The sequence below is a fragment of the Arachis hypogaea genome, chromosome 19, assembly GCF_003086295.3.
Source record: "Arachis hypogaea cultivar Tifrunner chromosome 19, arahy.Tifrunner.gnm2.J5K5, whole genome shotgun sequence".
In the NCBI taxonomy this organism is placed as follows: domain Eukaryota; kingdom Viridiplantae; phylum Streptophyta; class Magnoliopsida; order Fabales; family Fabaceae; genus Arachis; species Arachis hypogaea.
In genome coordinates this window covers 18,483,052-18,494,195 of record NC_092054.1, presented here as the reverse complement: position 1 = coordinate 18,494,195, position 11,144 = coordinate 18,483,052, and the positions used below count along the sequence as shown (strand labels likewise).

General features: G+C 28.5%; 1 long non-coding RNA gene across 2 annotated transcripts; it reads left to right on the top strand.

Annotated features, from left to right (window-relative positions):
* The first annotated feature begins 7,685 nt into the window (after positions 1–7,685).
* LOC112777046 (uncharacterized) lies at positions 7,686–10,201 on the top strand. 2 transcript variants are annotated; one of them, XR_011877927.1, is made up of 3 exons: positions 7,704–7,771; positions 8,352–8,493; positions 9,416–10,201. It is a non-coding gene; the product is annotated as an uncharacterized lncRNA (long non-coding RNA). The 2 variants fall into 2 exon arrangements; XR_003190282.2 differs by lacking the exon at positions 8,352–8,493 and having other exon boundaries at positions 7,686–7,771.
* Positions 10,202–11,144: the final 943 nt, after the last annotated feature.

The window sequence follows — 11,144 nt, the reverse complement described above, 5'->3', positions numbered from 1 at the left end:
TAAGTCAAAAATTTATCCGATCCGAACACTAATTTTACTTGCGGTGCGGTTTGGATTGGATTGAATTTGCGGTTTTATAAATTAAAAAAATTATATACATATACCAAGCCTCAACATCAAATTTTAAATAATCAACAATGACATAATAAATCTCAACAATATCTTAAAAAATCAATAATAACATAAGAATAGAAATAAAATTATAGGTTAGTTAAAATAAATAAATAAAGAACATTTTGAACATAAAATATTTATTAAATAATAATAATATATGAATAATATAAAAATATATAAAAAATTAAACATATTATAAGTATAATTGTAAATATAATAAAATAATAATATTATAGCACATTGTGCGGTTTGGATTGGATTGGATCGGTTATGAAAATTAGATCCGAAATCCGATCCGATCCAGCGGTTTGCAAAAAATATCATCCAATCAAATCCGAATTAGTGCGGTTTTAATCGATTTTCGGTTTGAATTGGATTGGATGAGCGGTTTAATTTGGATCGGTTTGGATTTGAACACCCCTACTACCCACACCTCTTTTCAGGTAACTCCCTCTGAATTTTGGGGACAAAATTCCTAATTAGGTGGGTAGGATGTAAACCCCGCTAAAATCGATAAATAATTAGTTGATAAATTGAATTTTAATTAGGAAAGCTAAAAATGTAAAACTAATGTCAAAATAGGATAGAGTTCGTCGAAACGAGAATTTTGATAGGCATTTCGAAAATTTGGCCCAAAATCGAACCAGAAGGGCCGAACCGGTTGAATCGGGGCCCAAATCGGGCCTGTGGGTCCAACCGGACCGAAACATTTAAACAAAACAGCAGCTCTCCTTCTTCCCCATTGCATGCAACGAACACAAACAGAATTGGGGAAGGGAGGAGGAGTTCTCAACCTTTACAACCTTTGATCCACCATAACTCCTCCGTCCGGGCTCCAATCGCCGCACCGTTTGCGGCCACGCGTCCAGCGCATCGAGCTCTACCTTTTTATCCGAAAAATTTTACTTGTAAGTCTCATATTTGGTTCAGAATCTCTATCTCTCTTTCTTTGGTAAACTTGAAAACCTATAGTGAATCTTGTCCAATTTTTGTGTTCTAGGTTCAAGTTAGCTTCCGGGACTTATGAGATCAAGCTATTGAACATATGGGTAAGGTAAGAACACCCTAACCCTAGCTCAATCTTGTATTTATAATGGGAAAATTGAAATTGAAGCATGTATATGTATTAGGTGTAGATTAAGTGGGTATATAAGCATTGGAATTGAATTGGGAGTAATTGAAGGCTTGTTGGTGATCAAAGCTTGGTTTAGGGCTGTTTTAATTGAGCTTGGAAGGGCTGTATTTTGTGTTGTGAGGCTGCCTTGGGTGAACTAAATGATCGGCCAAGGTATGGTTTAAGTTTCGCACGTTTAATATTTACGGTGTTGTGAAAACTTAAGTTAGAGGAACCATAGAATAAGTTGAATTGTTAATTGCATTTAATGAGTAGTTTGTAATGTTGTTGGAATAAATTGTTGATGAACATAAATTGGAATTATGAAGTATTGAGGTTATTAATTTCATACTTTTGGACTTGCTTATAATGGGTTGTGTTGATGTTGATATTGATGGATTATGGTTGGTGTTTGTTAATAAAGAGTTGTTATGTCAAGTTAATGGATTAATGTGTATGAAGGGTTGATTTATGTTAATGGCATTTAAATGGTACATGTTGATGGAAGGTTGATAAATATATGGTGAAGGTTAGTATAGGTAAAGAGTTGATATAAACAAATGAAGGGTTATTGATGTATGAGGTAAATATGGATAATTATTGATGAACAAGGTTATATTGGCAATGGTTGTTGATGAATTGGGTTGATATGGTATTATAATGCAAGTTTTAATGGTAAGAAGCTTAAGTTGATGAAAATGAGTTTTGGTTGGGAATTGGTTAAAAACCAGTTTTTGATGAACTTTGGAAGTCCATAATTTACTCCACAAATTTTGCCTTTGGATTGAGTTGTGATTTATTGCAAATAAAAGATGGTTTTAAGAGCTTTTGATTGATATCAACTTTGTGGAAAACGAAATTTTGTAGAGAAAATTATAGACGTTGCAAGTTTAGTGTTTAAATCTGTGTTTAGGATGGCCAAAATTGGTTGCTGCAAGCTTGCAAGGCATTCTGCCAAATTTTTTGGAAAAACGCTCATCCACGTGTACGCGTGGCGTGAAGTTTTGCCGACGCATGCGTGAGAGGCATACGTACGCATGTTTTCATATTCACGCGTACGCATGACTCACGCGTACGCGTGACTTGATGTACGCTCCACGCGTGCGCGTGGCCTACGCGTATGTCTGGATGCTGCCTGCTGCAAAAACCGATTTTGACTGTTTTTAAACTAATTTACCACTTCTAAACCTCCATTTTCTTCCCTTTAAGGCTTAAAGTATGGTTCTAGGTCCAGTAGATAAAAGAAGCTAGGAAAACAAGATAACTTGAGGGTGAAGAAATTTGTAAATGGTGGTTTTTATGAAGAAAATAAGAATGTTAACGAAGTTTAACGCTAAGGCTTGATATTTGATGATGTATTGATGATAATTGCCATGGCTTATGAATAATGATATCTGAGATACGAGTTTTCCTAGGTAAAAACCGTGGCTCGCCACCACGTGTTCCAGGTTGAATCTCGATACTCTGTTGACAATATGTCGTAAAGGTGACCGGGCATGTATAAATTCTCGGGTATGGATAGCCCCCATTCAGTGATTATATGATAAATGAATGTGAACTCTATGCATAGACTCTTGGGGATGCACGACAGGGGACAGTCTAAGGTTTTCGGACTTGTCGGGTTAGCTGGATAACCGACAAATGGGCCCCATCAGCCATAGGACAGGCATGCATCATATGCATTTGTTTGTTTTGATTGCTATGTATTTCCTGGGTTTGCCTAATTGATATATATATCACCTGCTATCTGTTATACTTGCTATTTGTACTATCTGCTCATTATTTGTACGTGAACTTGCTTGGTTGCTTGTTTCTGTTGCATTATGAATCATGGAGGGATGGAGGAAACGGAGAAATGGTTTGGTGTTAGGTTAGGATTGAACTTGAGTAAGTTAGGTAGATTTAGAACACTACCCTTGTTTATGGCTTCTGTTTAGTACTTAAGTTGGATAACTGAATAACGGAGTTTTAGGATTGCCTATGACATTTTCAGGACCTTATTTATTATACGCGTGGCACTTTTACCATGCTGAGAACCTCCAGTTCTCATTCCATATTGTATTGTTGTTTTTTAGATGCAGGTCGAGAGGCTCCTCGCTAGGCGTCTGGATCCTGGGAAGCGAAGTAGTCCTTGGGTGTATTTTGGTTTCTGTTTGTATATATGTGTGTGCGTGTGTGTGTGTGTGTGTGTGTGTGTGTGTATATATATATATATATATATAACTTACTCTCCAAGTAACTTATGTACGCTGCTCCTCTTAGAGGTTGAGGGAGAGATAGGAGTTTATTTTGATATTTTGTTGTATTTTGGGGACACTTATGTATGTTTATATGTATATATGTATCCTTCGGCCAGCCTTAGCTTCGCAGGCTGAATCAGGGGCTAGTTATGCTGTTTTCTTGGCTTTCCTTTATTCCTTTGCTTATCCTTATCATGTTCCTATTAGGTTTCTTAGCACGTAAGTAATCCTTTCCGTTAAGCGTTGCGCTTTTAATTTTCGCGATTTTTTGTTTACCATTTTGTTTCAAGGCTCCTAGTATATTATCCTCTTCTCTATTATGTATCTATTTTGCTGTTTAGAGGTCCGTAACACCACACTACCTCCGCTCTACGACTTAAGCGTAAAACTCTGTGTAGTAGGGTGTTACACATGACGAGATGAACCGTATTATCGTTCTCGCAGGCCTCTCGAAGCGACATGATAGCTGGGCTCCTCTGAAGGTGGCGCAGGATCACTTCCTCGCGGCTGACATCCTCAATGTCCACGATGGTGTAGAACTTCCGCTTCAAGATGCTCTTGTGCGCAAGCAACTTGCACATCTCGCGGACGATGCAACAACAAGAGCAAAGCCGTTGATAGACAATCGTTAGGAGATGAACAATTAGAATTTTTTTCATATGAGCAATTGGAATTTGCTTTTTTTCACATGAATAATTGGAGATTTTTTCTCTGTTTCTTTGATTTTGATTTTTTTCCTTAATTTTTGATATTATTAAATTAAAATTATTTGATTTTATTTTTTTATTGCAAAAAATATTTTGGTCATGATCATAAAAGAAAATTATTTAATTTTTTAAAATTAATCATAAGAATATATTTATTTTTTATAATTATGTATAAAAATATTTTAATATATATATATATAATATTTTTTTAGAAAATATAATTTATATGACAGTTTTTTTCTCATTTATTTTTTTAGGATAAAGTATGTTTTTTGTCTCTAATATTTTTAATTTATTTCGAAAATACCTCTAACATTTAATTGTATTTAATTTTATCCCCAACGTTTTCGGTTTGTATCAAAATTATCTTTAAAGGTTAACTCTATCTAAAATATTGGGGACAAAGTTGAAGATGTTTAGCGATAATTTTAAAACAAATTGAAAACATTAAAGACAAAATTGAATGAATTAAAAATATTAAGAATAAAATTGAATAAAATTAAATATTAAAAATATTTTTTAAAAAAATTACAAATATTAAAAACAAAAAATATACTTTACTTTTTTTTTTTATCATAAAAGTAAGTATAAATTAGTCACTATATGAGAACAAACACCAAAAAATTATTTTCTTAGTTTTAGAGATGAAATCGTGACATGGATTAATAAAATTTAATATTAAAAATATATAAAAAGAATTACAAAATAATATTCATTATAAATTTTAAAGTCTAAACGAAAAAAAATAGTGATTTTTTTTTGGTAAAAGAATTATTTCCTAATTAAAGTGAGTGGATATTTTTTAGTGGAATCAAAAACTCTCAATTTTGTTTATGATGCATCATGGATTTTGGAGATATTGTGAATTAGTCTCGTTAAATTTATTTTAGAATATAATAAATAATGTTGCTCATAAATAATACCATAATGAGTTTTACAAATAATTTAGACAATTTTATCTAATAAAACTCTTTTTAAGAGTTCCATTAAATACTTTGCGTTAGGTAACACGGCCATTTTTAGGGGTGGCAATATGTATCTTACCCGCAGGTACTCAATTCAATCCCATTCGTTTGGACAGGGTTGTCAACTCGATTCACAGCGAGTAAAGTAGGGTGCAGGTAGGATTCTCGTGTGGGTTGGGTAGAGTGTGGGTTAAACTTCAATCCTACCCGACTAACCCGCACCTATATATGTTTATATTATATATTTATATAAAAATATGTTTTAAATGGATGTTAAATCAAAGACCTCTCACTAAATGCAAAAGATCCTTTGCCATTAAAAGAAAATTATTAATTGATAATTTAATTTTTTTTTAAAATAAAAATCAGTTCTATTTTAAATTATCATCAAGTTATATAATAATATTGTATATTTTTTATAATTCGCAGGTAAGGTCGAATATTCGGGGGTTAAGAGCGGGTAGGATTAGGGTTGGGATATTCTCAACCTGCGAATAGAATAAGGTTGAATTTATATAAAAATCTCAACTTACAGATAGAGTCAAACCCTATCTTACCCTACCCACTTCCATCACCACTTTCTACAAAGATTGCATTATTGCAGGGAATGCTGAATCGTTGCTAGAGAGTATACATATCTCATGGACCCAAAAAGCAAAAGAAAATAAAGATGACTGACTGCCTCAACTAATTGAAATTTATATATTATAACGTGATGCTATACGTACAATTACAAACAGTTTTAGTAATTAAATCTATCCAAGTTCACATGAGTCCAGCAAAATTTATGCACACAATATGTATATGCACATGCTTTTTCTCTTTTTTCGTATTTTTTTATCGATATAGTATGTAAATTTTTATTAAAAAATATTAAAATTATTGATATAATACAAAAAATTTTATACATAATATATAAATTTTTGCGACAAACGTATTTCGTTAGTTAAATGAGTTAATATTATTGACATGTAGATATGTAGTCTTTCAAACATTTTTGTCCTAGTAATTTTGTTGAGCATATATATTTTGTTAGTTGGATGAGTCATCTTTTAAAAATTGGTGTTGTGTTTTAAAACTTGTGTTTAATAATTTTATCGAATATATATATTTTGTTAATTGGGTGAGTCAATATTTTAAAAATATAGTTCTTAAAAAATTTTTATATTGTGCACTAAAATTTTTGTGATGTGTACCAAAATATAATTAAATTTTTGTACGAATTTGCTAAACATATACAAGAGAAGAAGAAGAGCACGGTAACAACAACAACAGCAACGATGATAATTAACAATATTGAAAGAGAAGGAAAAAAAAAATCATCCAAAAAAAAAAGAAGAAAAAGAAAAAAACGACGGCGACCATCATTAAAAAATAAAATAAATATCTGGATATGATTTTGTTGGATTTGGTACGAAAAATACTTGATCGTCTAACTTTATAAATATTATGATAATTGTCATTTTAAAGTTAATTATATAGTGAAAATTCAGGTACAGTCGACTTTATGTAAAGTTGATAGTTGAGAACCGTTAGATGAAAATTTAATCAAATCAGTCAAATTATCTAACAACTCTCAGTTATCTACTTCATGTGAAGTCGACTGCACATGAGTTTTCACCTAATTATATTAAAGTTTAATTAATTTGTATTCTAAAGATTAATATTAAAATTTTAAATTAAAAATATTTTTATTAAAAATATGAAAAAAATTAAGTTTTTTAAAAAATTATTTTATATTTATTAAAAAAATTTAAAAATTTTACGTAGAATAATCTTTTCATGTGTTTCAGAGACACAGGTTAGCCAACCCTAAATGTTAATATATACCGTAAGCAATAAAAAAGTTTTGTTAACAATGATATGATTCTTATTTTGATTTTGACTTATATAAATAAAAAAATTAAATAACACCCCGTGTAACGAGTTTTAGCCACATCTTAACATTCAAGCCTATCAATTACTATACTTTTTTAAAAATAATTATTAGATCATTAAAATCCTATTATAACACATGATAAACAGCGCTAACTAAAATTTGGTTTAGTAAAATTTTTATGTTTTTTAAAATAATTTATAAAAAATAATTTTTAAAAAAATTTAAAAATTGTACCATTTTTAATAAATTAAATTAAAAATAGTTTTTAATAATAAATATAAATAACAATAAATATATTTAATAAAATAATTTTTAAAATTTAAAAATACTATAATAAATATTAATATAAGAATTAAATTTAAATATTAATTAATATATAAAATTATATTAAATTTTTTAATTTTAATAAATATAAATTAATTTTAAAAAGTTTATTTTTTAGATATATTTAAAAACACTCTTAATTTTTAAAATTGTAAATATAAAATATAAATCTTTTAATTTATTAAACACAAAATAAAATATTTATATTTTTAAAAAATACAAATATCTTTTTAAAAGATTTTATCAAATCAAATCTAAATATGTAATATTCGTCTATGATAAAACAAATCAAAAGGACAAGGACGTACCTCTATGTATAATATTCTCAATAAATAAGTGCGGCCTTAGTGGTCTTCTAAAAACACATTCATCTCTCAGGCATTTGCTTAAAGGCTTACACTTAGCAAGTCAAAGCAAGACTAGACAAGGTATGAGAATTCATATAGCCAGAAACTATATATTAGGATATTTTAATTATTCGGAGTATCAAAACTCACGAATAGAATTATTAGTGCATGTTTTATTTGTTTTAAGAAGCCAATAAATTATAACTTAAATGATATAATTTTTTTATATTTACCTAAAAAATTATAGATTCGAGTCTCTTTATCTTTCATAAAAAAAAAAAAAAAAATCTGAAAACAGGAAGGACAAGAGAGCGAGACAATTTCAAAAAAAAGGTCATAATTGGTCATTTTTCTTTCTAAAATTAAAACTATCAAATTTTCTTAATTAAAAAGGAGACAGATATATTATATTCTTTTTCTCCCAATAATACTAAATGTATATTAAAAATTGAATAAGTCACTATTAATCATTATATATAAAAATATGTATTTAATATTTTATAAAAAATTATTATTATATTTCAATAAATACGTTTGATTATTTTATTTATTAGCGGTTTGATTGTTTTTATATTTAATTATATATATATATATATATATATATATATATATATATATATATATATATATGATTAATTTAATAAATATTTTTTATATACAGAGCGAGCCAATGGAATATTTGTACAATGTCTTAAGCTGATTTTAGAATTTACCAAGAATCAAACTCTTGATCTTTTGGATCTAGATTTCTGATATTATGTCACGAAACCACTCATCTCAAAAGGTTAAGTTGATAGGAAAAGGTAACACTAATGATTATATTTCTAATACCATCCCTAAACCACTAATGGTGAATTCTATTCAATTTTTTTTAAAATAACATGTAAGTTATCTTTTATGATGTATCACATTTTAATTAGCATTATTTTAACTATAATTGAATTATTTTATAATTAAATTATCATTTAAAATAGATAATTATATAATTTCTTAAAATATCAAAATCCCTCTCCCGTTAGTTGAAACACATTTTCACTCTTCTATTCTTTCTTCATCTTCGGTCCTTCCAAGCATCGTTGTCGTCGTGACAAAAAGCACCACCCCATCTACTACGCCTCTTGTCACGACAACGACAATGATGATTAAAATGACTGAAGCTACGTGATCAAAAAAGAATAAAGGAATAAAAATGTACTTCAAAATGATCAGGAGAGATATTCTTTTAAATAATAATAATTTTAAAAATAAAAATAAATTTAGTTTTTAATATTTTAAAAAACTATATAACCAAGTCACCAAAAAAAAAATATTTTAAAAAACTATACAATTACATATTTTAAATAATAATTTAATTACAAAATGATCCTACTATAATTAAGATAGTAACTTAGATTAAAAATAAATATCCAATTAAAATGTAACATATCATAAAGAATATATAACTTATCTATTATTTAAAAAAAAAAAGTTTAATAAAATCCCCCAAATTTAAAACTACCAACAAAAATAACCTTTGCCTTAGTTTATAGCTAGATTTAACTTTATATTCCCTGTGTTGTTATAAATTAAAGTCACACAACAGCATTTAATATATATATATATATATATATTTTCAACTGTACTATCTAAATAATTATATAGTATAAAAGAGTTTTATAAAAGACTAATCATGTATTATTATATCAATAAAATAATTAACTTCTTCATTACTTGCTCGTCCTCTAGGTTGAAAACGACTATATAATCATGAGTGAAATAATTCAGTCAATCTATACCGATATGAATGGTGAGCAGGCAGCACCGAAGACAGGATGCGGTAAGATTTTTGATTGGTTTAAAAATGATGATAGGAGTGAATGGTTGAAGGACATGAGAGGAGGCCTGGGTTTGATAGCTTCTATTATCGCAATTATCACCTTTCAATCCGCTCTGAATCTACCTGGTGGCGTGCTCAACGATAGAATCAATCTACTTCACTGTTCAGTTCCCCATTCAACGGATCTTCTAGACGCAGGAGCAGTTTTATCTCGAACTGAAAGAGTCTACTATATTCTTTTCTTGGCATTCAATACCACTTGTTTCGTTGCATCACTGTGTGTGAGTCTTTTACTTGTGAGTGGACTCTCTCTGAGAAACAGATTCACGGTGTGGCTGTTATTGATTGGCATGTGCACCACCGTCACGACTCTCTTGCTTACCTACTTGATGGGCGTCTTTATGGTTATGCCGCCGGGTGAGATTTCTGGTGAGATCTTGTTGAGAAGTTCGTTTGATTATCTTTTAGGTTTCTTTTTCATGTTTGCAATTGTTGGTTTAATCCAAGTACTACGCTTTATTATTTGGGGTGTGAGGAAATGCTTTGCGATTTGAAGATTTTGGAGGGGATGGAAGAATGAATAAACAAATATGTTAGTGAAGAATTATAGGCTCGGTGTGGAGGTGTGTTAAAACTTGTTGAAGAGACCATTGTATTGCATTTCGTGAACAAAAAAGATTATGTATTTTTTTATAGCTAGCGGAGCAGTTTTTTTAAGGTTATTTTGTATTTGTCAAAATTAAAAAATTTAGGATAAATTACTAAAAATATATTCGAATAATTTTATTATTGACAAAAGTGTACTCGAATTTTATTATTGACAAAAAAACTCTCAAATAATTTTACAAAAATATTCAACAGTAAATATATATTTTAAAAAGATGTCTTAGAATTTTGATGTAATTTTTTGTAATCATGATTGAAAAATGAGATATTTTTATTCTTAAAATTTGGTGATTTTTTATTAAGTATATTTTTTTTTGTGACTTTTTTGTTAACAACTAATAATACTTTTAAAAAATCAAAAAAAAAAAAAATATACTTAGCAAAAAATCACCAAATTTTAAGAATAATAATATCTTATTTTTCTAATCATGCCTGCAAAAAATCGTATCAAAATTTAATCTTTAAAGTATTTTTTGAGAAATATATATTTAATGTTAGATAATTTTGTCGCTTTTTTAAAATTCGAGTGCATTTTTAGTAGTTTATCCAAAAATTTAATATAATTTTATATATTATATAATAAATATTTAAATTTATTATATTTTTAAAATTTTTTAAAATTATTTTATCAAATATAATTATTGTTGTTGTTCTAATTGAAATTATTTTTAATTTAATTTATCAAATATAAATAATAAAATTTTTAAAAAATTATCTTTCAAAAAAGCTATTTTTATTAATTACTTGAAACACAAGTCATTCTTTCCTTTTTTTTAAAAAAAAAAGAGATATCGATCAGTTGTGCTTAGAATTAGTTCCTTTAAGCTAGGTTTGAATTATTATCCGTCATATCATTGTCCTCCTATAGTCATATTCATACTCGTTCATTATGTAATAACCTATATAGATGTGGTATGTGATAAGTAATGTAACATCCTACTACACTAAGTTTTACACTTAACTACTTAAGTT